Source organism: Lissotriton helveticus, chromosome 10 (assembly GCF_964261635.1).
Source record: "Lissotriton helveticus chromosome 10, aLisHel1.1, whole genome shotgun sequence".
In the NCBI taxonomy this organism is placed as follows: Eukaryota; Metazoa; Chordata; class Amphibia; order Caudata; family Salamandridae; genus Lissotriton; species Lissotriton helveticus.
The window spans coordinates 349,668,435-349,695,815 of record NC_136071.1 but is presented as its reverse complement, the minus strand read 5'-3'; the positions used below and the strand labels follow the sequence as shown (position 1 = coordinate 349,695,815).

The 27,381-nt window shown below is 47.2% G+C and overlaps 1 protein-coding gene across 1 annotated transcript in view; it reads left to right on the top strand.

Annotated features, from left to right (window-relative positions):
* LOC144783810 (unconventional myosin-Ig-like) overlaps positions 1 to 27,381 on the top strand; it is a 1,420,229-nt gene that overhangs the window by 772,530 nt on the left and 620,318 nt on the right. The gene's annotated exons all lie outside the window — the stretch shown is intronic.

Genomic DNA, 27,381 nt, shown 5'->3' with positions numbered 1-27,381 from the left:
AGAAGATTTTTTTAGGCCACTTGGTTACTGATAACAGGAAGCAGTTCTTTTCTAATGATATGATGGAGTTTCTCAAAATAGTGAAAATTGAGCATATCATGTTCTCCCTATATTATTCCAAGGCAATGAGCAAGTTGAGAGAGCCAATCAGTTAATAAATGAAAACATCCAGATGACTCAATACATTTGTGTACCTATTCAAGCTGCCTTGTGAACCAGATTATGGTCCTACGACTCTACACAGTACAACTGGTAAAACTCAATTTGAGTTATTTGGGGGTGGTGGAGTTAGCCACAGCAAAGCTTCAACTACTCGGTCATTGGTTTGGAAAAGTGGAAGGAAAATGTCCTGTAAACCAAAAAGATAAGCTAGGGGTGTGTGGCTAGCCCAGCGTAATGGTGGCTGCTTGAGCTGATCACACCTCCACCGGTCCGCTAAAAGCCATATGCAGTCAACGACCGGTGGGGTGGAAACATTGCCCCTGCAGAGCTCATTTCCCGGAGCTCATATGGGCTGCCCCCTGGACTCCCAAGAGCCCCACGCTCTTTAATGTCTACATGAGTCCTCTGGCAGGGATAGTTCAGCCCTTCGGTGTGCGTATCATCACCCACGCTGATGATACCCAACTGGTGGTCTCTTTGGATCACACAGAGGGTTCATCCAACACCTTGGGGCCCTGTCTAGAGGCTGTAGCAAAGTGGATGCATTCCTCATGTCTCAGGCTCAACGGGGAGAAGACAGAGATTATGCTACTGGGCAATCTCGCACCGACCACTCTGGTTTCCATCTGGCCCGCCTGTCTTGGCTCTCCTCCCTCACCAAAACCCCACATCAAGAGCCTTGGAGTTTGGCTTGATAAAGCATTAGATTTTTCTGTGCAGGCCACCAAAACTGCTTCCATCTGTATTGGACTGTTGAGAATGCTCCGGAAGATCCTCCCTCTGCTTCCTTTCCAGGCGAGGAGAATCATGGTTCAGGCCTTAATACTCTCCCGCCTGGATTACGGAAATGCGTTATATCTGGGAGCCCCGGTAGCAGTGATCAACAGACTCCAAGTCACACAAAATTGTGCTGCTCGACTTTTGTTTGGCATCCCTCGCTGGCAATCAGCAAAGAAGGCCTTAAAAGAACTCCACTGGCTCCCAATAGCTGCCAGAATGCACTTCAAAGCTATGTGCATTGTGCACAAAGCATTTCATCGAACAGGCCCAGCTATCCTGCGCTCTTTGGTTTTACCCTACATTCCATCGAGAACCCTTCGCTCCAGCGTCCTGCATCTTGCCACTACAACTAAAGTCAATAAGGCTCGTTGGGGAGGTCGGGCTTTTTCACACATGGCGGCAAAGATGTGGAACTCGCTCCCGCCGAATATGCGGGAGATCAGTGACCGGATGGTCTTCAGGAAAACATTAAAAACTCACCTGTTTGCTAAAATGTGCTAAATCCTGTTATCTGCTCACCACACTATTCAGTTCAAGCGCTGCGAGGCCTTCGGGTATGTATGCGCTATATAAATATAATTTTTCATTTCATTTCATTCATTTCAATATGGATCAGGCTGCTGCGGGGACTGTGCTACATCAAGGCAGAGAGGCCACTGAATCCCGGAGTTTAGGAGCGTAGGCAGCATGGGCCGCAGGACGAGAGGAAGGATGGCCTTGGGGTGGCCCGCAATAATTTGGAGCCCCCCCTTCCCTCTGGGGACGCACAGTGGGGGGGGAGGGGCTGGCAGGCACCCCCCACAGACTTGTGTCATTCAGAGAATATACCAAGCCTGTGGAGGAGCAGCCCGGGCTGTTGTGCACAGGAGATGACCTGCGACGGGCCTCGTGCCTGCATGGATAACTGCCCCCCTTCGTCGTCCAAGTTAGTGCGCTGGGACGCTCACGGGCAGCCATGCGCTTTATAAATCTGTAAAAAAAAATAGACTGCTAGGACCGCACCGAAAGAGGTGCGGTGTTGAGGTTCCAAGAGAGCTGGTACCACCGTCTCCCCCCCTCCCCCGGGACATGCCAAGGTCACACATCAGCATACATTGAAGGCGCAGACTTCCGGGCACTTGCACTCCTCTGAGGACCGTGCAGTTGCAGAGCTCTACGAGGTGATTGCATTGGGAATGGGCCCCTCTCTTTTGCCCCTCCTGTATGGTGAAGTGGGAGCTGGCCACTCTGCTGCAAGGAGCACTGCCTCCTGCGGCTCATCCATTACCTCTTCTACGCCGGGGGCCCCAGCTCATAGGGCCCGAGAAGTTTGGCAAGTGAACGGCGCAATTCAACAGACACCGCACCATTGCTCTTTGCAATTCGTAGCGGTGGAATCTTCCCTCCGGCCCTCCACCCCAACAAACGGGACGCCTTGGGAAAGACACAAACAGCAAAACACCCTGGATAAAGGTTAAAGGTTTTATATAGCGCTGGCTAGACCCAGAGGTATCAGAGCGCTTTACATGAGCATCAGATCATAGTTACAGGTTACATCGTTACAAAGGTTACACAGTTATTAGAGCATGGCAACATAGTTACTTGTAAGGTCAAGATAAAACAATAAGCACAAACACGTAAGGGGAAAAGCAGGCAAGGGGAAAGATTCAGGGGAGGGGTAATGAGGGGGAAAGAGAAGAGGAGGGTCACGGACACCGCATGGAAAGAGGAGGGGAAGGGCGACGGGGACACTAACCAGAAGACGAGTCAAAGCAACGTCTAAAGTTCAGTAAGCTGTGATCCCAGGGGAAGTGGTATCACTTCTCTATCTCTGTTGTGGGAGGTTCCCTTCACGCAGTGGACTCTCTCAGAGGGGTCTCTTAGACTCCATGGCCTACATACTGGATCCTTCCCCAAAAAGGGGAGAGGGAGTGCTTTGGCAAGGGGTGCCATACCATACCTCAGCTGTGAGTGGCTCCCTTAGCGCAGTGGACTCTCTCAGCGGGTTTGCTGAGACTCCCGAGTATACATATTGGATCTTTCCCCAACAAGGGGAGAAGGAGTGTTTAGTCAAAGGGCACAAATGGCACAAAGGACAGGGGGCTGGGCAGACCAGCAGGCAAGGTGAGAGATTCAGGGGAGAGGGGATAGGAGCTAGGGAAGTAGGCAAAGAGAGAAAGAATACTAAATGGGAACAAATTTAAATTAATGAGTAATTATATAGCGCTGGCTAGACCCGAAGGAAACAGAGCACTTTACATGAGGAACAATAATGTTGCAATTTACATCAGTTAAAATTTACATAAGTAGCAAGAAAAGCATTTAAAGAACATAGGGGACAAAGGTGAATGGCGCGAGGAAGGGTAAGGGGATAGGGTAAAGGGGTAGGAGGAAGATAGGACGTAGAGAGAAGGGGAAGATCTGCCCAAGGTCCGGCTGGGTAGGTGATGGCTGGCAGGGGAGTCTACTACCCATCTCCTCTTTAGCCATATGGTAGCTCCACCGGGAATCAGCCAAATCACTTGGTCTCTACAGTCTGGGGTAAGTTCCACAGGTTCCAGGCCCTGATGTGTAAGCAGGTTAGGGGATAGGTTCAAGGTCTGATCAATGTCCAATTGTTGTCCCAGGGAAGTAAAACAACGTGGAGGGCACCAATATGGAAGCCATCTTGGTGTCAGGCAGGAGACTGTAATGTGCACTGGTGGCCATCTTAAGGTCAGGCATCTGGCATTTAGAGTCAATTTCCAGAACAGTGGCTGACAGAGAATAACAAATCCAGCGTGCACACACCATCACACGCACAGACATGCACAAGCACATATACATGTGGGCACACACTCTCATATGCGCACATACGCACACACACAAGCACATAGACAGAGACATCCAAAAACACAAGTACACATAAAATCCCATGCTCTAGTACAAAAACACCCAAGTGCATGCACACGCAAACACCATTGCATGTACATACATGCACAAGCACTCACAAATGCGCTCACACTCTCATACGCGCACAGACGCACACACACTCGCACACATACAGAAACTACTAAAAACACAAGCACACATACAATTACAAGCTCCAGAACAAAAATACCCAAGGACGTACACACAGGGTACATGCAAACACACACCATCATACGCACAGACATGCACAAGCACACACAAATGTGCACGCACACTCATACGCAAACAGAGGGCGCACACAAGCATGCATACAGAAGCATCCACACGCACAAGCACACATACAATCCCATGCTCTAGTACAAAAACACTCAAGTACATGCACACACCATCACACACACAGACATAAGCATACATACAGAAATATCTGCGCGCACCAACACGAGCACACATAGAATTACGTGCTCTAGTACAAAAATACCCGAGTACGTGTCCACACCATCACACGCCGCGCCTTTGGGGTTGTGAAGGTTCTGAAATTCCCCTCCGATCCCACACGCAGACGCGCAGGATACAACATAGCATATGGAATGTTTTCGAACTGTAGGAATTTTTTAAACAGCACCAAACTCCCGCCTCGCAGATTGGAATGCGACAGTGAAGCCCGGGGAAAAGGACGGTCCTGGAGTCCGTCTCAGCCAGGATTAAGGTACCAGTGGGCCCGCAGTGGTGATCGGCGTGCACGGGCACCAGGCACTCTACCCCCGATTCCACACACACCTCCGGCAATCAGGAAGAGCAGCAGTCTCATGACCAGGCAAGTACTGAGATATAGGCAGCCCCTCTCCCCTCAATCTGCTCCACAAGAGGAAGGCGCAGCTCTTTTTCGGGCGACACAAGGGTCTCGAAGGCAAAGGTGGATGGCAGGCCCCAGGGGACCCATAAACCAGGCCGCAATCAAATTCCTCTGAGGCGATTATTGTGATGATGGGGGTTTATGAGCGTCAGCTAGGCCTGTACATCAAAGCCCCGGCTAGAGGAAGGAGATCAGCACACTAGTGCAGCTCATTTGCAGGCTCCAAGGTCACACAGGGGGCCCAAAGGCAGCGGACCCAGGGAGACTCTCAAAGTAGGCCGCAGTTGGCTCCCAGGCTTAAGGCCGCGTCGCACCCCGCGTCAGCCGCAGCAAGCAGGCCGAGGCCCCAGAGCGAGGCCCGATCCCGCTTCCACGGCCCGAGCCATAACCGGGCCCCAGTCCCACTCACCGCAGCCGGCGCTGAGGGGCGTCCGGAAACCAGAGGTATCTCTGCCAGCAGCCGCCCCAGATGTGGTGAGTCTCGCCGCCGCAGACTCTGCTCCGCCCACTACGTGCAGTCCCTCGCCGCCCGCCACAGAGATAAGCAGCTCCAAGCACCACCGGGAACCCGAGATCACAGCAGGGCAAGCGGTTCAGCAACAGGACACACTGCCTCACCGAGCGGAAGATGCCACACGAAGATCTGGGCCGGGCACCAACACTGCGAAAAAGCACTCGACTCAGTACTAAGGAAATTTATGTTTCACCTCCTGGAATGTATGAACTTTGGCGCTCTCATCTGCAGACACATTGCAGTACTTCACTTTAAACCATGGGCCAGAGTCAGGTTGAATGGAGGGGCATCCCCTGTCAATACAGAACTAGGCACTGGACAGAGATGACCCTGTCACCCCTCCTTTTTGCCTTGATCATTGTACCTCTGGCTACCTGGATCAGAAGAGAAGCACAGCTCTTCGGGTTTGGCTGGTCAGGTGGTCTAGAAAACAGAGTATCATTATACTGATAACCTCCTGTTCTACATCGGTAACCCAAAAACATCCTTGCCTTGGCTGATGTCCATGCTTCATATATACCCTTGACTAGTGGTAAATTTGTTCAAATCTACCTCTATACCACTGACAGGCATGCAATATAACATAAAGGCCACCACCACTCTGCAGTTGGTGCCTCAACACTTCACATATCTTGAGATGCTTGTTGCACTCTCTAAACAACAGGCATGGAACGTTAACATTGAAGCTTTGGTAGTTAAAGTGAGAAGAGATATGGATGTGTGGGGGAGTTTCCCACTTGCCGTAGTGAAGGGGAGTCCTGGACAAGATGATCTCCCTCCCAAAACTACTTTAGATACTACAGAACTACCCTTACAATATGAGCTCCACCCTTTTCAATACGCTTCAAGCTGCCATTGTGAAATTCTGAAGGGCAAGAAGACAACTGCGAATTGCATCCTGGAAATGCTTTCTGTTACCATATGATGGGGGCCTGGGAATTGCAGATGTCCACATCTACTATTAGGCCAGTCAAATACTACCCATTAACGACTGGCCAACTTGAATCCAGTGGCACTGTGAGCCCAGAGCCCACGTCTGGGCATACCCGGAGCACTTATGGCGAGAAAGCAAAAGACACACAGATGGCAATTCAGTCTGGACTGTTCCCATGAGGCACAGGGTCAAGACTGATTTGCATATGGCTGGGTCTGCACTGGGGTGGCGAAGTGAGCTAAAGAACGATGATGTCTGGATAGTTTCAGCGCTCCACCCATCATCTCCTCTTGTTTGCTTTGTTCACCCTAAGTTGGCAGGGTATGCCCAGACGTAGGTCCCTTGCTCATTTTGCCACTGGATTTAAGCTAGACTGGCTGATGAGGGGTGTAACCAAGAAACCAGTCCCAGAATGCTTGTTTACGGTCCAGGGATGACCTGGCTTGGCAGTTCGGTCTGGACTTTTCCCATGAGGCACAGCGACAAGCCGGATTTGCATATGGCTTAGTCTGAACTGGGGTGGGGAAGTGAGCTAAAGAATGATGATGGATTCAACCCAGATCTGTGACTGGGGGTGAGTGTCTGGAAAGTTTCAGCGCTCCGTCCATCATCTCCTTGTGTTTACTTAGTTTAAAGAGGACCACAACACAGTTGTTTATTAATTCAATATACATTAAATGTGACTATTGACTGCTGCTCAAGCCCTTCTTATAGCTTTGGGTCCCTGGAATAGACTGATTTGTCACACTTGTGTGATGATTAGTAATTGTGTTCCAGCTCCTAGTGGCAATGGGTCTCCTCATAGCTAAGAGGCATGAGGCATGCCACTGGAGAGCGGAACCCCCAGGACTTTTGTTTGAATGGGCGCATGTGATGGACTACTGTCATTTAGTAGGACAAGCAGTGTATACATCACAGGGCTGTCCGGAGAAACATCATAACTTTGGGGGACATGAATGGCGTTTTCCAAGACTTTTGCAGTACATGGCTACTGTTTATGTAACAATATGAACTATGGGGAATTCATGTGTGGGGGCACTCAGTGGATGTGAAACAGCACTATTACTTTTATATGTGAGTAGTATTGTCTGTTCAAAACCCAATACATAAATATGATAAAAACAATTAAAAAAAACGAGATAAGCTTTTGCTTCACAGGACAGTGTCCAAAAACAATGAAACAAAGCTATGACAAAATGGAATGCAGTGGAAAACTAATTGTACATGAGCATACCTGTCAACTCACACAGTGCTACTGTGTGACACACAATATTGGATCCCATCACACGGTGATCCAGTGAGGAGCCGATATCACACGGTGACAGGAAAAATGAAATGAAAACCACTGTAAATAGTGTTTTTCCAGCTCGTTTTCTGAGACTCTGAACTGCTAACGTCCATTAGGACGTGGCACCAGCCTCAGCAAACTTTTTTGGGGGGGGACACGGAGGGGGCTCATTTTTTTTTGTGAGCTTCAAAAGTGCTTCGAAGGAACTTCTTGGCACGATGCCCCGCCCCCTGCTCACACAGTTAGGTTGTTCTTCAAGTTGGCAGGTGTGCATGAGGGTGATCAAGTTAGACTCAGGTTTACTGAAAGTAAAGCTGATGTGGAGAGACACAGTGAACCTTCTTTGGTGGTTAAAGTGAACAGCTCAGCACTTGCTGGATAATGTTGTGTTCGCAGAGCTCTGTGTGTGAGTTAATGCTGGGCTCTCCTGAAGAGAGTAATAAAAGGAGGATGTTCCTCGTTTGCCTTGTGATTACTACACAGCCGTGCTTGAGTGCACGAATTTCTGTAGCCAATTGACCTGAGTCACAACAACATAAAGCAAAGCAGGGAAAAGAGCAATAAAATGAAATTAGAATTCGAACATTTTCTACTTTGATCTGTGCCACTTACATAGACATGCACAGACACCTGTAGTGTCTGGCTGGACATGTTGTAGTGTTCAGCTTCCTAAGGTACCCACTCAGAACACCCACCCATCACAGGCGTCACCAGTCAGCTGACCCTACAAATAAAACGGTCCGGGCGCACTTACCCTGGGCCAGTTCCAGTACCCCATCTCAGGTGTCCGTGTGATCATTCATCCAGCATGTGGGCCTAGGGCCCAAGACACCACAGTGGCAACGAGCGGGTCATTCCCAGCATGTGCTATTTCTCGACCACTGCTTACCTTGTCCCTGGGGGAGTAATGGTACCCCACGTACAAAACACTCCCACACACACGGAGAGAGGCGGCTCGTCGACAGAAGGGGACACCACCTCTTAGCGAGGAAAGAGGAGAGGGGAGAGACTGTGACTGAGCCTGCAACAGTCCGCTGCCGTCCGCCTGCTGAGGAACTAGGCAGTGCAATACAGAATACAGAGAGGCCGTCACCAGAAAAGGAAAGCGTCCTGGGACCCCTTGAGGTGAGGAAGAGCTTCGAGCTCAGGCTTAGCACGACTGCAACCCTGCCAGTGAGTTAACCGGCATCCGCCCTGCAGCTGCCCGCATGCTTGTGTCCCTGCAAGCTCCCGCTGTCAGACCGGCCACAGTGAAAAGACCCACACAGCAGGGGCGGCCTTAGGCATGTGCAAGCTGTGCACCTGCACAGGGCCACCAAACTCCAGGGGCCACCATGCCAATATATATCCTTAATATAATAATCCTCTGAGGATGGATACATATTTGCGTGGTGGCCCCTGGTAGGGATTTGGTGCCCTCCGGCTCTGTTCCACTTCCAAACACCCTGACCCCCCCTGTTCACTGGCCTCCGCGCTCCGCCCAGACCCCTTCTTCCGGGGCCCCCTACCTACGCTCCCTGCCCAGGGCCGCCATGAGCCTAGAGCCGCCCCTGCACACAGCCTCTTAAGAGATGTTGTGTCCTGCTGTGGAATGGTGACTGATGCTCCCCCCGCTAGCAATATGCTTCATGACAGACAAACCAAACACAGCAAGTGTTAAAAATAAAATAAAAACAACAGTTGCTGCGCTGGACACAGTAAAAGAAAGCACAGTCTGCAACGTCCCTGTGTGAACTGGCCTACTTTAGGACAAGGGGGAGAGACTGTTAAACCCCTGAGAGAGCCCTGCAAAGTCAAAAGCAGCCTCAGCCAAAGTGGTGACACTAAACAGAGCAGTAAGTCAAAGCAGCGAAGCCTTTGGAAAGGCCACACCCAAAGTGAAGAGGAGAGCAACCTGAGCTACGATCTGCCAGAGAACACTCACATGGGACACTAGCCAAAGAAAAGAGACCGCCAGCAGGGACCCAAGAAGTGCAAAGCTATCCCGGCAAAGAGAAGCGTCAAATGACCAAGCAAGGTCCAGAGAAGGTAATGGAACCGAAAACAACAAACCAAGGTCCACAAAAGGTGCAAGAAGAACATGCACCGTGCATGCCCCTCCAGTGGTGGTCTGATGCCACAGCAAGCTTGAAGAGTGCACTGCATTTCCTCAGTGCTAATCGGACACCACTGCAAGCCAGGAGAAAGGGCAAATGTCAGAAGAGGGCGCCCAAGAAGAGGAAGGATCATTCTAGTTCAGAGGTGCGCATAAGGCCGTGCCGGCGAACTTGACAGCATGGGCAGGTGCCCAGGAGATAGAGACATCTCCAGAGAAGCACTACTGAATGCAGCAAGGAGAGCATCCACATCTCCACTGCACCAGCTAAGGCCTGCAGTGGGCCAAAGATAGCACAGAGTGTCGTCCCTCACACTGCCTCAAGACGGAGTCGCCAGTGGCCCAAGACAGGCAAGAGGAGAGTTACACACTCCATGTGGCAAGCTGCCACTGCAACATGTGCACTAAAGACCTGCGATACGTGGCCGGATGCCACATCGCTCTGCAAGCAGGAAGGAGCGCATCGCATGAAGTGACTGACCCGGCCAATCATGCCTGCATGGAGGCAGGAGCAGGTGCCTCTATGTTGCAGACTTGTGTCACCAGCACGACGCCCTCAACCAAAGAGGTAACTGAACATCCTGGCAGAGGAGCACCGCAAAAATCCCTGGAGAGGGGATGGGCCCGCGAAAGGTCCTCAAGGAGAAGAAGCAAGTCCTACCGACAGTACAGACCTGCGACAGGTCCGCAGCAAAACAATGACAGTCCTAAGAGCAGGGCGCAGCCAACGAGATGTCCAGTTGGCGCGAACATGAGACATGTGGCAGGACACCACATCTGAGTGAGGAACCTGGTTGGAAGGAGGAGAAGATCATGGCTTGACGCCACATAGCAAAGGAGAAGAGTGTGGCAGGACGCCACTTTGCGAAGGAGGAGAGGAGAGTGGCACAATGCACAACGCACCCGCAATAGGGAAAAGGAGAAGGGCGACAGGACAGAGGACTTGTGCTAACACTAGAGAAGGTGATCATCAGCACAAGCCAGCCATCATGGTGCAGAGACATCACTGGAGACAGCTTCGTAGGTGGACGAACCGTAAGTCACTAGCAAGCGCGATCTGCGCCCAGGCCCAACGATTCACAGTGCTACCGTCCACTCACAGTCACCAGCTGTTTGGTATCGATTGCACCACATCTAGCAAGTGCACCTGCCAGAAGACAACCGTAAGTGACCACGTAGTCCCTCCAGTCCTCCTCACTCCATGTTGTCACCTAAAGCAAGAGATCGCTGCCTGTTGACCAACTGAAAGAAAATTATGGCGTTTATCAGCCAGGTGCATCATCGCCACCAAGAACATCTAAGGAGTATCACACCACCAGAGTGGATCCTAACACTCAAGATATTCCGAGTTCAATGACGCACTCCTGGCATAGTGGGAGGCTAGCCACCTTGGAACCTTCTGTGTGCTCCCGTAAACTTTAAGCCTGCCGATAAAGAGCATACCTGACCATTGGACTATCCACCCTTGGGGTTACACGAGGCTTGGCCGTGGCACTGTTGGTAGTTCTGTAGAGACCACTCAGCGTGGCCTACGAGAGGCCCACACAGCTCACGCAGTCATTTGGCACTCCAGGGGCAAGGGCAGCAGCTCCATGACAGGCATTGGGAATCATGGAGGTCGAAAATGGAGACTGTTCACCTAAAGACCATCAAGTACGGTCGCCTCCAAGGAAGGCCCTCATCCACCAAGGTCATCCTTAATATTTGCAGGTTTGCCGTACACTAGAGCCTGAGGGCCTGCAGGATGATCTCCAAAGCGGACTCCACCACCGCTCCAGATGCACCGCCATTTGAACTGTGTAAATAGACTCCAAAACTGTGAGATCAGGCCGATCTGAACTAAATCGCCGAGGTGGACTAAAACATCCCGACCGTGCGGTCCAGAGCTCCAGAACTGGCTGGCACATGGCCTGAAGAGACTCATTGGTGCTGTGTATTGTTGTTTGTTCTTTCATAGGTTGGACTTTTGTTGTTACTTTTCTGTTAAAGTTTGGGACGGATGTAGTGTCCGGCTGGATACATTCTAGTGTTCAGCTTCCTGCTGTACCCACTCTGTACACCCACCCATCACAGGCGTCACCAGTCAGGTGAAACTGCAAATAAAAGGGGCTGGGCGCAGGTGCCCTGGGCCAGTTCAAGTACCCCATATCAGGCGTCCGTGTGATCATTCATCCAGCGTGTGGGCCTACGGTCCAAGACACCACAACACCCACAGCCACACAGAAAAACAGACATAGGTTCACTGAGACAGACACACAGAAACACACTCTTCAAGACACAAACAGACAGATACACTTTCACAGAGAAACACACCAACACAAAAACATACACCCGGATATCACAAAGACACACACACATATATACAAACAAAAGGGATTTTGGACAGCCCGTATCAGACATTGGCTACTATGGTTCACAATCACAGGCCTAAATGGACAAACACACAGACACACATGGAGACACACAAAGAAAGACAGACAGATACACTCATACTGTCACATTGACATGTGCACGCAGCCACACAGAGTGACCTACCCCTCGAACAGACAAACACCCTGATACAGACACACGCAGCAGTGTGGCTTTTTGTCTTTCACTCCCATCGTCTGTTATGACAAGTGGCTCTCGCAACACAAATTGTCATATGTCTCCAATTCATGCCTCTCTGCCACGTGCTCTCGCACGCACGTGCCTTTTCTCCCTCAGTTTCCTTGTGACACGTCAGAAGAGCTGCCTATTTTTGTACATTGACCGGTCTCAATCCCAATTAGCAGCAGTTCTTAACGACCCCAGGATGTAAGCATATGTACAATCCGCCACTCTTGCCAGTGTAAAGATTTTCAGTAAGATGTGTTCTTTTTCAAACACAAAAATCTATGCAGCTTTGTGTGCCCCTGGTTTCACAAATAACATTGGTTTTCATGGTGCATGGATCTTGTGAAGCAGTATTATTGCTGTGGAACTTTGTGTCACATGTTTTTCTTGTGAACAGCTAGCTCCTTAGTGGAGAGTTTTTAAATAAAACTGAACTAAGACTTATCTCACCGCCGACTTATCTCTGTTCCATCATCATGAGATATGCATATTTTCGTTCTTTATTTTCACCATAAAAATCCGCAGATTTAGAAGATTGAATACATATAGAGCTAAACACTAACCAAAAGGAACACTTGCATTAATAAGGAACATACACGAAAACAAATGAAAAAAAAAAACATTTACTTTTAGTAAGAATTAAGAATAGAAAGAAACCAGGCAAAGAGAGAAAAGAAAAAATATATATAATGAAGATAAAATAATCAGCATTGAAATACGTTGTTTTCTTTATATTTTAAACAAATTGCATTAACATATATTCCAAGTTCATGGCCATCTACCTTTAGATAGTAGATTTCTCCTGCCTTGTTGAATTTTCATATTGGATGTATCAACTTCAAGCTTTTTACCGGATCAGGTATATATTATTCAATTGATGAATTGCTCTATACGTTTTTCTCATGCATGTTTTATAACGGATGACATATTTTTGACTAGATGGTTAACTCTTTTATTTTTTTTGTAGATATTAGAGTTCAAACTATACAATAACTTTATTTACTGATTAGCAAGGGCTAATCAGAGTTCCCCAATCCTCATTTGAACTATACCCCTCTTCTCCATGATTTTATATATAATGCATTCTAATCCACTGCAAACAAAAGATTGTGGAGGGTTCGGCATTACGAATAATGACTGAATTACTGCACATTCACAACCTGTTGAAATATATAGTAGAAGAATGCTGGAAATTTAGACATGTGAACTTCAGTGAAGAAATAACTGATTTTGAAGGTAATTTCTCATTTTCCAGAGAAAAATTTAGAATATGAGCTGTTTTCTGCACCTGGTTAATATCGCACCCTTGGGTATCAATATTTACTCTTTGATGCAGAATTACTGATAATTACACAATTATTACTCCTCACATAATTATAAGTCACTTTGAGGAAACAATCCTAACAGAAGAGCATATTTAGCGAGCGCTCACTATTTGCGTTCTTCCATCTTTAGCGCTGCGTCTTAGTGCAAAATGCATCATCGCGTCCATTTTAGAATTGAGGTTGCATTTTGCACTAAGAAAATAGCGCTAAATGTCAGTAGTAGTTAGGTAGGAAAAAATCCTACCTTTAGCAAACGTGAGCCGCCCTCGCGATTAGTGTTCTGTTGCATTTAGCATTAATTCTTAGTGTAAAATGCAACCTCAACCATTTTGGACAAGAGCGGGCATTTTTGTGCAAAGAAATAGCAATAAATGGAGAATTACTCTTCTTGTGTAATTCCACCGTAATCTCGCATAATTTTTAGTCAATTCCGCATGACTACACTACACCGAATTACTTTTTTTTTCAATTTATTTTTATTTTCTTTGTCAAAAATGGTCATACAAAAAGTAAGGATAAAAGTTCCATTTACAAAGTGGGCTTAAATAGAGCTAGGGTTTGACAGTAAATCAATAAACATATCTCACATACATTATCCATGTACTAATACAAAAATACCACAATATATATATAAAAACAAAAAGGTTATATATAGATAAAAAGGCAGAGTATTTAATAGGCAGGATTCAACATTATAGAATGAATATATATAAAAAAAATAGAAAAGCCTTGCTCAGTAAAACTTGTATTACATGTATAGGTTTACTATATGTGTATAAGCGGGTTACTAAATATGTATATATTTAGTCAATGAAATATATATGTATAAGCGATTTACTATATATGTATAAGCGGGTTACTAAACCTAAAAGAGGCTTGATCAGATTAAGTTACATTTCTTGGATTAGTGTATTTAAAGGGGTCCCACCTAAAATCCACCCAGATACGATCAAACTTTTTAATGGACCGAGAGGATTACACTACAATGAATTCCACAAGTTACGCCCACCTCTAGAGATTACTGGACAAGTTGGAACCACAAGAAAGACCCGCAGATCTGGGGATAAATCAGTTATGCTGGCACTCTTCTGTGTAGGCACCTCACAATTTCCCTTAAAGAGAAGACCACCTCCACACAAATGGAATTTGGATAAGAGGCTTAATGTAATAATAATAATAATAATAATAATAACAGCTTTATTCGATTTGATACGCAAACCATAAGAGCATATAAATAACAATCAATAAAACAATCACAGAAATACACTTGACTAAAATTACTAAAATACAATATCATTACTAAAAATCAATGACCTATTATGTATCACCAGGGAAATAAAACTCATTAATATACTCCATCCCACCTTGTTGTACGTAACTTTAGAGCAGCTCTTATTAAGAGTTCTGTTTATAGTGTCAATGGCATGGCCGGACTGGCGGTTGCAGGCATCTGGCGTTTCCCTGGGAGGCTGGAAGGGTTGGTGGATGGTTTCCAATGGTGGGGTCCGTTTTTTTTTACTGGGGGCAGTATTGCAGTGGTGCTGAAATATCGGCCCCAGTACACAAAAGCCGCAGTGCTCACCCCCTCAACCCCTGGTTTGGTCCGACAGAATTGCCAGGGCTGCTTTGGGTTCCCAGTCCGCCCCTGTTCAATGGTATATATGAAGACTCATTAGGCCCTGCAAGGGTGAGTTATTTACCGTGCCTGGTAATACAGAATTTCTGAAATTTCTCCCATTTTTCCGCCGTAATTGAAATCCCACCCAGGCCTAGTAATCGCTCGGTTCCTCACAGACCAGGGAGAGGATGTGGTCTTATGGCTAGACTGACGACCTTGGAGCTGGAAAACCACGGTTCGAGCCTCGGGTTGACTCCACATTCTGTGATTCTGGGGAAATCACTGAATCTGCCTGTGCCTACCTGTAATGATGCGGAGCCTCAATATCATTAAAATATATTTATTAAACGGACACAGAGCACTGACAACCCCAGAACTCTTTCTACATTCAACATGGCCAAGGCTACACGGCCACAGTTCTATCTAATGACATCACTACATCACCCCCCCCCCCCCAAAAAAAAATGAATGTGTCCTTGGGTAAAGTAACTGGTGCTCATGTAAAGCGCTCCAATACCTTCGGGTCGAGTTCACGCTATATAAATCTGCAAAAAAACAGACCACCGCACCTCATCACCTGAGTCATTACTGCACATTCACTGGACAGTCCCGAGCCCCTGAGGCCGGTAGTACACGACAGCTGAACGGAGCAATATGACAGAGCCCGAGCAGATAATAGGAGGCAGCGATGCAACCCCCTGGTAGACCGCTGGCAGCCTGGCACCAGTCCAGGGAGCTGCTGAGCGCGTGCCCCTGCTCCTTGTCCTCACACGGGCTCCCGTGCTGAGGCTTCCTGCCGGCCGAGATAACGAGAGCACGCGCCAGCGCTCCTTCTGCAGCTAATGATACGGATTCAAACCCCAGCACTGGAGCAAATTGCAATCAGTCTCCAAAGACAGCGCGCGCTGTCATCTCAGCTCAGCACAAGGCCCTCGTCAGGCCACATTCAGAGCATGTTTTGTGTTCCTTGCACGAGACAGGATATTAACTAATTCACGAGTTGACGAGAGGCCAGCCGGTCAGGCTTAGTTTTTAATTTGATCTAATTTAATTTTAATTTATTTATTGAGGAGAAATAGCATATATGCAGAGATGCACTCCATATTAAACCATAGATTTGGAAGGACTTGATGGGCTGGTTGGTTTTATGAAGTCGCGCGGCTAACGCAAAGGAAGTCTGAATACTCTGCATACGTCGGTAAATGGGTGAAATTCTAGTAGAGCTTCTCTTTAGAAAAACCGCTTGCAGTTTAGGCCTATGCTTATTTTTGGGATTTGTAAAATGTGCATCTTGTCGCTAAAGGAGGGAGCCAGACAGAATAAGCGTATCACCATTTGACTGAGAGTTTACCCTGTAAAAAGCAGGATTTTTTTGATTTCAAACCAAAAAGGCATTTATTTAGCAAGTAACCACTCTCAGCATCCGCTGGCAAATGACAATTCTTTATGCTAATGCTGTTAAATTTCGGCAAAGGGAGAAAACATGTTGTTTTTTTCGTTTTTTAAATACACTTTCCCTCACATTTAAATTATTTATTTAATGTAATGCTCCAAGACCTGCTTCCACCCTCTTGGGGCAGTAAATTAAAAAATGCCAGCTATGCCATGCCATATGCACACGTATGCATCACCATACATGCACAAGTATGCATCATTGCACTGGGCATATGCTTGCCAATGTGATGACATATGCATGTAAAGACACCATTATTTCCTTTTTCTGATATACAACTCGAAGACCACAACATGAGGGCCCGAAGGTAACATGGAGTGATGGGGCAATAGAGAAGCTTGTGGTGAAAGGGAAGGAACACATAAAATAACAAGCATTTACAATGCAACGGTTTCGCCTTTGCCAAAGTTAGAGCTATTGGCATTGTAAATGACAAAATTTGTATTTATGTGTTGGTTTTGAAAACAGATAAATAAATGGCATTGTCATTTACATTGCCAACAGCTTAATCTCTTGCAAATGTAAGACCTATTGTACCCTACTGGATTTCACTGAAGAAATTCAGAGTCTGGTCTGCAGGTGTCACGTGACAGACGGCCAATTGACAGCTGAGGGGGTTAAACCGTGCTGGGGTGGCACATTAAGGCGACGCTTGCTGTCAGTGCTTGTGAGGAGGTAGTGCACCTGTTGAGGGAGAGAGAGTGTGTTTGCATATGTGCGTGCATGCATGTGTGTGTGTGAATAAGCACTTCCAAGATTTAGTGGGACTAGAGTTTTTATCTACAAATCATTGTTTTCAGCTGTGTTCTAATGGAATCAAAACAACACTACACCCCCCATAATGCATAGTGTGATCACATAAAAGTACAGAACTGGAAAGAGTGTCCATAATGACCAGCTAGACGGTTGTCACCCTAAGAAGGATGTGCTTCAGTCTCCAGTGCCACGGGCGAGTGGAAACACACACTGTGCTGGTGGAGAAGTAGAAGAAGTACAAGTGTCCATAGAAGAGAAGTAGAGGGGATGCACTCTCCACTCTCTATCCACTCTGCACTCCCTATGGACTCTCCACTCTGCACTCCCTATGCACTCTCCACTCTGCACTCCCTATGCACTCTGCACTCCCTATGCACTCTCCACTCCCTATGCACTCTCCACTCCCTATGCACTCTCCACTCCCTATCCACTCTGCACTCCCTATCCACTCTGCACTCCCTATCCACTCTGCACTCCCTATGCACTCTCCACTCTGCACTCCCTATGCACTCTCCACTCTGCACTCCCTATGCACTCTCCACTCTGCACTCCCTATGCACTCTCCACTCCCTATGCACTCTCCACTCACTATGCACTCTCCACTCTCCACTCCCTATGCACTCTCCACTCCCTATGCACTCTCCACTCCCTATGCACTCTCCACTCCCTATGCACTCTCCACTCCCTATGCACTCTCCACTCTGCACTCCCTATGCACTCTCCACTCTGCACTCCCTATGCACTCTCCACTCCCTATGCACTCTCCACTCTGCACTCCCTATGCACTCTGCACTCCCTATGCACTCTGCACTCCCTATGCACTCTCCACTCCCTATGCACTCTCTATGCACTCTCCACTCTCTATGCACTCTCCACTCCCTATGCACTCTCCACTCCCTATGCACTCTCCACTCCCTATGCACTCTCCACTCCCTATGCACTCTCCACTCTCTATCCACTCTCCACTCCCTATGCACTCTCCACTCTGCACTCCCTATGCACTCTCCACTCTGCACTCCCTATGCACTCTCCACTCTGCACTCCCTATGCACTCTCCACTCCCTATGCACTCTGCACTCCCTATGCACTCTGCACTCCCTATGCACTCTGCACTCCCTATGCACTCTGCACTCCCTATGCACTCTGCACTCTGCACTCTGCACTCCCTATGCACTCCCTATGCACTCCCTATGCACTCTGCACTCTTCACTCCCTATGCACTCTCCACTCTGCACTCCCTATGCACTCTGCACTCCCTATGCACTCTCCACTCCCTATGCACTCTCCACTCCCCACTCTGCACTCCCTATGCACTCTGCAGTCCCTATGCACTATGCACTCTCCACTCCCTATGCACTCTGCACTCCCTATGCACTCTGCACTCCCTATGCACTCTGCACTCCCTATGCACTCTGCACTCCCTATGCACTCCCTATGCACTCCCTATGCACTCCCTATGCACTCTTCACTCCCTATGCACTCTCCATTACCTATGCACTCTCCATTCCCTATGCACTCTCCATTCCCTATGCACTCTCCACTCTCCACTCCCTATGCACTCTCCACTCTCCACTCCCTATGCACTCTCCACTCCCTATGCACTCTGCAGTCCCTATGCACTCTCCACTCCCTATGCACTCTCCACTCTGCACTCTCTATGCACTCTCCATTCCCTATGCACTCTCCACTCCCTATGCACTCTCCACTCCCTATCCACTCTCCACTCCCTATCCACTCTCCACTCCCTATGCACTCTCCACTCCCTATGCACTCTCCACTCCCTATCCACTCTCCACTCCCTATGCACTCTTCACTCCCTATGCACTCTCCACTCTGCACTCCCTATGCACTCTCCACTCTGCACTCCCTATGCACTCTCCACTCTGCACTCCCTATGCACTCTCCACTCTGCACTCCCTATGCACTCTCCACTCCCTATGCACTCTGCACTCCCTATGCACTCTGCACTCCCTATGCACTCTGCACTCCCTATGCACTCTGCACTCCCTATGCACTCCCTATGCACTCCCTATGCACTCTGCACTCTGCACTCTTCACTCCCTATGCACTCTCCACTCTGCACTCCCTATGCACTCTCCACTCCCTATGCACTCTCCACTCCCCACTCTGCACTCCCTATGCACTCTGCAGTCCCTATGCACTATGCACTCTCCACTCCCTATGCACTCTGCACTCCCTATGCACTCTGCACTCCCTATGCACTCTGCACTCCCTATGCACTCTGCACTCCCTATGCACTCTGCACTCCCTATGCACTCTGCACTCCCTATGCACTCCCTATGCACTCCCTATGCACTCTGCACTCTTCACTCCCTATGCACTCTCCACTCTGCACTCCCTATGCACTCTCCACTCTGCACTCCCTATGCACTCTCCAGTCTGCACTCCCTATGCACTCTCCACTCCCTATGCACTCTCCACTCCCCACTCTGCAGTCCCTATGCACTCTCCACTCCCTATGCACTCTGCAGTCCCTATGCACTCTGCAGTCCCTATGCACTCTCCACTCCCTATGCACTCTCCATTCCCTATGCACTCTCCACTCCCTATGCACTCTCCACTCCCTATGCACTCTCCACTCCCTATGCACTCTCCACTCCCTATGCACTCTCCACTCCCTATGCACTCTCTATGCACTCTCCACTCTCTATGCACTCTCCATTCCCTATGCACTCTCCACTCCCTATGCACTCTCCACTCCCTATGCACTCTCCACTCCCTATGCACTCTCCACTCCCTATGCACTCTCCACTCCCTATGCACTCTCCACTCCCTATGCACTCTCCACTCTGCACTCTCTATGCACTCTCCACTCTCTATGCACTCTCCACTCCCTATGCACTCTCCACTCCCTATGCACTCTCCACTCCCTATGCACTCTCCACTCTCTATCCACTCTGCACTCCCTATGCACTCTCCACTCTGCACTCCCTATGCACTCTCCACTCTGCACTCCCTATGCACTCTCCACTCCCTATGCACTCTCCACTCTGCACTCCCTATGCACTCTCCACTCCCTATGCACTCTCCACTCTGCACTCCCTATGCACTCTCCACTCCCTATGCACTCTCCACTCCCCACTCTGCACTCCCTATGCACTCTGCAGTCCCTATGCACTCTCCACTCCCTATGCACTCTGCACTCCCTATGCACTCTGCACTCTGCACTCCCTATGCACTCCCTATGCACTCCCTATGCACTCTGCACTCTTCACTCCCTATGCACTCTCCACTCTGCACTCCCTATGCACTCTCCACTCTGCACTCCCTATGCACTCTCCACTCTGCACTCCCTATGCACTCTCCACTCCCTATGCACTCTCCACTCCCTATGCACTCTCCACTCCCTATGCACTCTCCACTCCCTATGCACTCTCCACTCTGCACTCTCTATGCACTCTCCACTCTCTATGCACTCTCCATTCCCTATGCACTCTCCACTCCCTATGCACTCTCCACTCCCTATGCACTCTCCACTCCCTATGCACTCTCCACTCCCTATGCACTCTCCACTCCCTATGCACTCTCCACTCCCTATGCACTCTCCACTCCCTATGCACTCTCCACTCCCTATGCACTCTCCACTCCCTATGCACTCTCCACTCCCTATGCACTCTCCACTCTCTATCCACTCTGCACTCCCTATGCACTCTCCACTCTGCACTCCCTATGCACTCTCCACTCTGCACTCCCTATGCACTCTCCACTCCCTATGCACTCTCCACTCCCTATGCACTCTCCACTCCCTATGCACTCTCCACTCCCTATGCACTCTCCACTCCCTATGCACTCTCCACTCCCTGTGCACTCCCTATGCACTCTCCACTCTGCACTCTCTATGCACTCTGCACTCCCTATGCACTCTCCACTCCCTATGCACTCCCTATGCACTCCCTATGCACTCCCTATGCACTCTGCACTCTTCACTCCCTATGCACTCTCCACTCTGCACTCCCTATGCACTCTCCACTCTGCACTCCCTATGCACTCTCCACTCTGCACTCCCTATGCACTCTCCACTCCCTATGCACTCTCCACTCCCTATGCACTCTGCAGTCCCTATGCACTCTCCACTCCCTATGCACTCTCCACTCCCTATGCACTCTCCACTCCCTATGCACTCTCCACTCCCTATGCACTCTCCACTCCCTATGCACTCTCCACTCTGCACTCTCTATGCACTCTCCACTCTCTATGCACTCTCCATTCCCTATGCACTCTCCACTCCCTATGCACTCTCCACTCCCTATGCACTCTCCACTCCCTATGCACTCTCCACTCCCTATGCACTCTCCACTCCCTATGCACTCTCCACTCCCTATGCACTCTCCACTCCCTATGCACTCTCCACTCTCTATGCACTCTCTACTCCCTATGCACTCTCCACTCCCTATGCACTCTCCATGCACTCTGCACTCTCCATGCACTCTGCACTCTCCATGCACTCTGCACTCTCCATGCACTCTGCACTCCCTATGCACTCTCCACTCTGCACTCTCTATGATGCTCTTCAGCGCTTTGCAGTGCGGTTAGGATATGAAGCGCTATATAAATTCAACTGTAATGCATTACGAAAAATGCCAAACCATGAAAAAACTCCCTGTTGCAAATCTTATGAGCAGTTTTACAAGTGTCTCACGAGGGGCACGAGATGCTTAGCCCAGACGAGTCTATTTAGGCCGTTTGGGCACTGAACACCCGCAGTTTTAAGGACATTATTAAAACGGACTGTAAAGTCGAACTGAAAGAATGAAAAGTTATGCATGCTGCAACAAAGGGGATCAGCCGAGCAATTTCACATCAGACAAACCACTGCGTAGTCCTCACTACAAATAAAGGGGCAAAAATTAGTTTTAGCGCCCATGCACTTGATGAACAGCCAGATCGTGGCCTGTGTCTTCATCATGTATTTTTAACTAACGTACACTGAATTCACGTGCTCCACCACTAACAAACAAGCACTCACCTGGGCTTCCTGGCATGGAATGACCAAAACAAACACAGAAGGGAAAAAAACGAAGCTCCGCCCACCGCTGCAATGACGACATCGCAGCGGCGGAGAGGGAAAAAATCGCGGGAACGCCCCTGAATCTGGTCCGGCCTTGACGGACAGATCCGGCTCCCAATGGCTAGCCTCCATTTATGGAGCTAGCCAATGGGAGGTGGGGGACGTTCCAATAGCCAATATGGTAAACAAAAGATTTCACCTGCGCGAACTGCTTGCGCAGATCGCCAGGTCGAAACCTAAAAAGCAAAAAATTCTGTTTTCTTCGAGCGGTTGGATTCGGTAACGGATCCCGGGTCTATCATTCTGATTGAGCATACCCCTGAAGAAGGGTCCTTGGATCGACCCGAAATGTACTGGGTTGTTGAACTCAAAGATTATAATTAAAATAAGATGTCCACGTAATGTTCAGTGGATTCGAGTCAATCGAAAAATTGATTATTTTTGGGAAATAAAGAAGAGATGAAACACTGAAAAGAATGGTCTACGATCTTCCTTGAATTAATTGGCGTTTTAAGTATGGATTAGGAAGCGTAGAGGTTCCCAGAAAAAGTGCGCACATTCTTCGGAGAAGGACCTACCTGACCGGATCAATACTAGTATATTTTTGGCACCCTGACAAAGTGCAACGAATGGAGCAGCACAAGATGAACATTAATTAGTTTTGTTTATTGTAATAAATTAGTGTGCACAGAGAATCATCAAAAATTTACAATAGTTCCAATGCTCCCAGCCCCTATACACTCTGACTATAATAATACAGTGCTGTTGCCAAGAAGCTGATTTTCAGTGCTCCAACAATTGTTCAGGTTGCACTCTGACCAGAGCCAAAATGCTGATGGTGATGATGGTGATAAATGTGAGCGGTGGGGACACATTCTCCCCACAATAAGATGATGGAAATTTCTGTCTTCACTTAAAAGAGGCTAGTGTACTGGATACTTCCACTGACATGGGGCTAAGATCTCCCCCTGGCCCTGCCATGGAATTGTCAGTTTCATATGCTGTGGACATTAGATGGTTGGCTGAAGTACTATATGTATAGTTGCCTTCTGCTGAGACAAAAAGCGACATCCTCATGGAAGTGATACAACATGGACAGACTTTATCTCAACTCCTATTCCCATTCAACAAAGCCCTAACCGACACCAACCTAGGCATTTGGGCTAAACCCTACTCATGCCACCTGATGAACAGGCAGGTGGTGTGTCACCACAGCAAACAAAATTAGCCAAGCACACTTAAAAAGGTCAAACAGTAAACAGTCTTGAAATGCAAACATTTTTCAAAGAAGAGTCTATGTTACGTTGTCATGTTAAACTTCATCCTTTATTTTTCTGTTTTTAAAAATGTTTTGCAACCGCCAACGCGTTTCGTCCACAAACGGACTTCTTCAGGGCTACAAAAGTACATAAAAAACACTATTTACAATATTGCAGACAAACATTTAAAATCAAATACAAACCAGTTATTTTCAATGAACATCAACATTATCATCATTACTTCAGTGTACTTAACAAGAAAATAACTTTTTTTGTACAAGTTTATGCTAAATGTGCATATAATTTATTGCATTTAATTTCCTTCATGGGGAAAGGTTTTGACCCAAACTGAACCCATACAAAGAAATATGGAGGAGGGAGAAACAACTCCATACATCAACAAAAACATAGTTCCAAGTATAGTTATATACATAGGTCACAAGATCTAATTCAGTCAATGTTATTCCTATTTAGCAACCATGTCCATATCTCCACAACACATGTGTGAATATGCATACCTTGCGGTATGTATTTGATGTGCTTTCGTATGATTATTGCAAACGTGTTTTAACCAATTAATCTGTAATGGATTAGAGTAGTACAGAAAGCAAACCAATCAGGATTTATTTTTCATAATTATAACAGTTCATTAAAATTCACTAAATATCAGTGACACTTGGTTTATATCGATTCACTCTCATATGATCCCAAGACATAAGTATCAGTATCCGCTATCATGACAGTTTTTAACAGTCCATGTTTGTTTATATACATTTCTAGTCATTTTATTAAACCACATATTAGTGATCAAATATACTTCAAAAGTAACGTATCTTGATGATAAGTGTAGAGACATATTTATATACATTTCTACAGATTTATAAAAACATGTATTGACTGTCAGATGTGCTTAAAGGATAGCGTCTCTTAATTATGATAATAGGTGTAAAAGATACTAGAAACAACTTACTTGAGAACAGTCAAAGCCTTAGGAAAGGGATATATTTTAAGCTCCAATTAATATTCAATGTTGAATTTGTGTCCTAAAACAGAACATACCGGATCACTTTATGATGGTCATTTTGTTATATTTAAAAATGCAAGTTTGTCACAATTTATAGAGGGTAGGTAATCTGTATATCATCTACTGGTGTTATAAATATTAAGTTGTACCACATTTAATCTATCAATGTCAACAAATTTATAAAATAGATTTATAAAATAGATAGCTCCTGTTTTAAAGCTAGTGGTGCTTTCGCAACACCATGTCACGCTCTGACGGCCATCTTAAAATATGTTTCAGGATCCAAGTTATATACAAAATATAATAGAAATATAATCAGTCCGTAATATGATTTCTCTTATCTTGCTTTAAATCGTCTTTCTATAGTGGGGTGCGCTTCATATATAATGTCTGAGTCACAAGGTTTCATAAATTATTTTAATATAAGAATCTAATTTTCGAGAGTTCAACATCTAAAAAATAAGAATATCATGTAATATTTGGATAGTAAACAAGGATGATCTTGGCATTTTATTTATATGCCGAGAAGACATATGCACATGATAATGGCTATTTCGTTTGCCCCATTGCCTTCACATCGGGTTCTACTGCACTTGAAATCTAAGCGGCACGGCAGCAGCCATTTTAGGCTGCGTTTGTTACTGACTCGAAAATGAATAGAGTACTTTTATCCCATGAAGGGACAGCATAACCAGTAAAGGTTTTTAAACATTTCAGGTAACAATTAAGTTAAAAAGTAGACCACTATCAAAGAGACGCCCTTAAAATATGTGATGGAATCGTTTAACTATTCGGAATTGAAAATTCATAGTGGTTAAATGATAGCGCCAATTAAGAACCACCGAAGATTATAGTATTTTAGACCATATACCTACATCTTACTTATAAAACCCATAGTTTATTAAGTATCGAATGGTTTAAATGCCATGATAGTTCTTATCAGCATTTTTTTCTTTAGTTACCATTTTGAAATGGTCTAACCCATATAGTAGTGTTGTGCAGGTAACAAATGAGTGAATCTGCCTTCCTGGTGTAGCACCCTACTCCTGAGAACCTGGCAGTACAGGCCTCCGCTGGGAGGCTTAGCCCCATTTTTTTTCCTGCTACTCCCCTGGACAGAGAGTCCAAAATATTGATGCATTTGGGAAAATATTTTCTTCTGCTAGCCTTGCCCTCAGGTCAGTCAACGGAAGTTGGTTGTTTGGATGGTACTCCATGCATTATGGGACATGGTCATTGAGGTCTTGCCAGCAATCCTAGAAGAATTTTGCACCAACTTGACACAGAGCATTTAAGATGGCCAGGATTAAGACAAGTGCATCATATGGTTAGGCCTGGACACAACTGACTGTTTAGGCAGGGAGGCCGAAACTGGTGTGGTGTTCCAGCACCAAGCATGGATGAGATTCACAGGTTTGTCAGCAACATTCAAGTGTCGCTCACAGATATGCCTTTTGAGGGGTCTTGATTCTTTGACGAGAAGGTTGACTCTGTCCTTGAGAGCTTCAAAGAGAGTAGAACCACTGATCACATACCACGGTCTCTCCACTTCCGCAAGGCGGTGTCCCCAACGGTTTCACCTCTTTCGAGGCATTGCTAGGGGTTTTGACTACAGACATCGTGAAGACCCACAACCCAACAACAGGCATGCCACTTCTTTCTGGGGTCAGGGTAGGGGATCTAGCAGACAGCTTCCAAGCCTGCAGGGACAGTGAACCTCCCAGTCCTCAGCCCCTCTTGCAGCAGCCTCTAATCTGCTTTAGTTTGCCCTTAGTTGCACATAACTGCCCTATAGGCGCAGAATCAGTAATTTTCTCAACATTCAACAGGTGGGTTCGATAGATAGTCTAATGAAGCTACACCATGCAATTCATTTCAGTCCCACACCTTCTACCGACATCAGAACAGATTTTTGAAGACCATTTGTCAATTTTTCCACAGTAAGTTCGCACTCTTTTGGACGAAGGAGTCATAGACAGGGTGCTGGCCTCAGAGATCGGAACTGGATGCTACTCCCGTTATTTCCTTGTGCTGAAAAAGGAGGGAAGACTTCACCCTATTTTAGATCTTTCGCCCCTAAATTTTGCCCTGTGGAAAAACAAATTAATGATGCTCACGCTGGGCCAGATTCTAGCTGCCATGGATCCTAGAGCCTGGATCGTGACATTGTATCTTCAGGATGCCTATTTCATTTTCTCTGTGCTGCAGGCCCACAGTTGCAATTTGCAGTCAGTGTGGATCACAATTCTTTTCAGTATACTGTGCTCCTCTTTGGCCTCACCAATGCCCCTCGAGTGTTCACAAAGATGATGGCAAAGGTACCAGACTACCCCTAACTCGACGACTGTCTGTTGAAGGAATGCTTACCATAGTCAGTCATGGAGCACCTCCAGGTGACAGCAAATTTCCTCACACTGCTATGGTTCACAATCAACGTGCAGAAGTCACACCCAAGTCTTTCATACAGGTTCCCTTTCATCTGAGCCATCGTGGATATGGTGCTGTTTCGGGCCTTCCCTCTGGATCAACGAGGCCAGAACATTTGGACTATAATCCCAATGTTTCAGCCTCGGTCCTGTGTCTCATTAAGGATGGCTCTGAGGCTTCTTGGCTTGTTGGCCTCCTGTATCCAGTTTGACCATACCAGAAGGCACATGTGTACCCTGCAGTGGTATCTGAAGTTTCAGTGCACTCAGCATCAAGAGCAGTGGCATACCCCTCTTCCAACCACACCCAGAGCTGACAGTGGTGACGGACCGACTGCTTGGTTGAGAAGGTCATCTGGGAGAGCTGGAGATCAAAGGTCT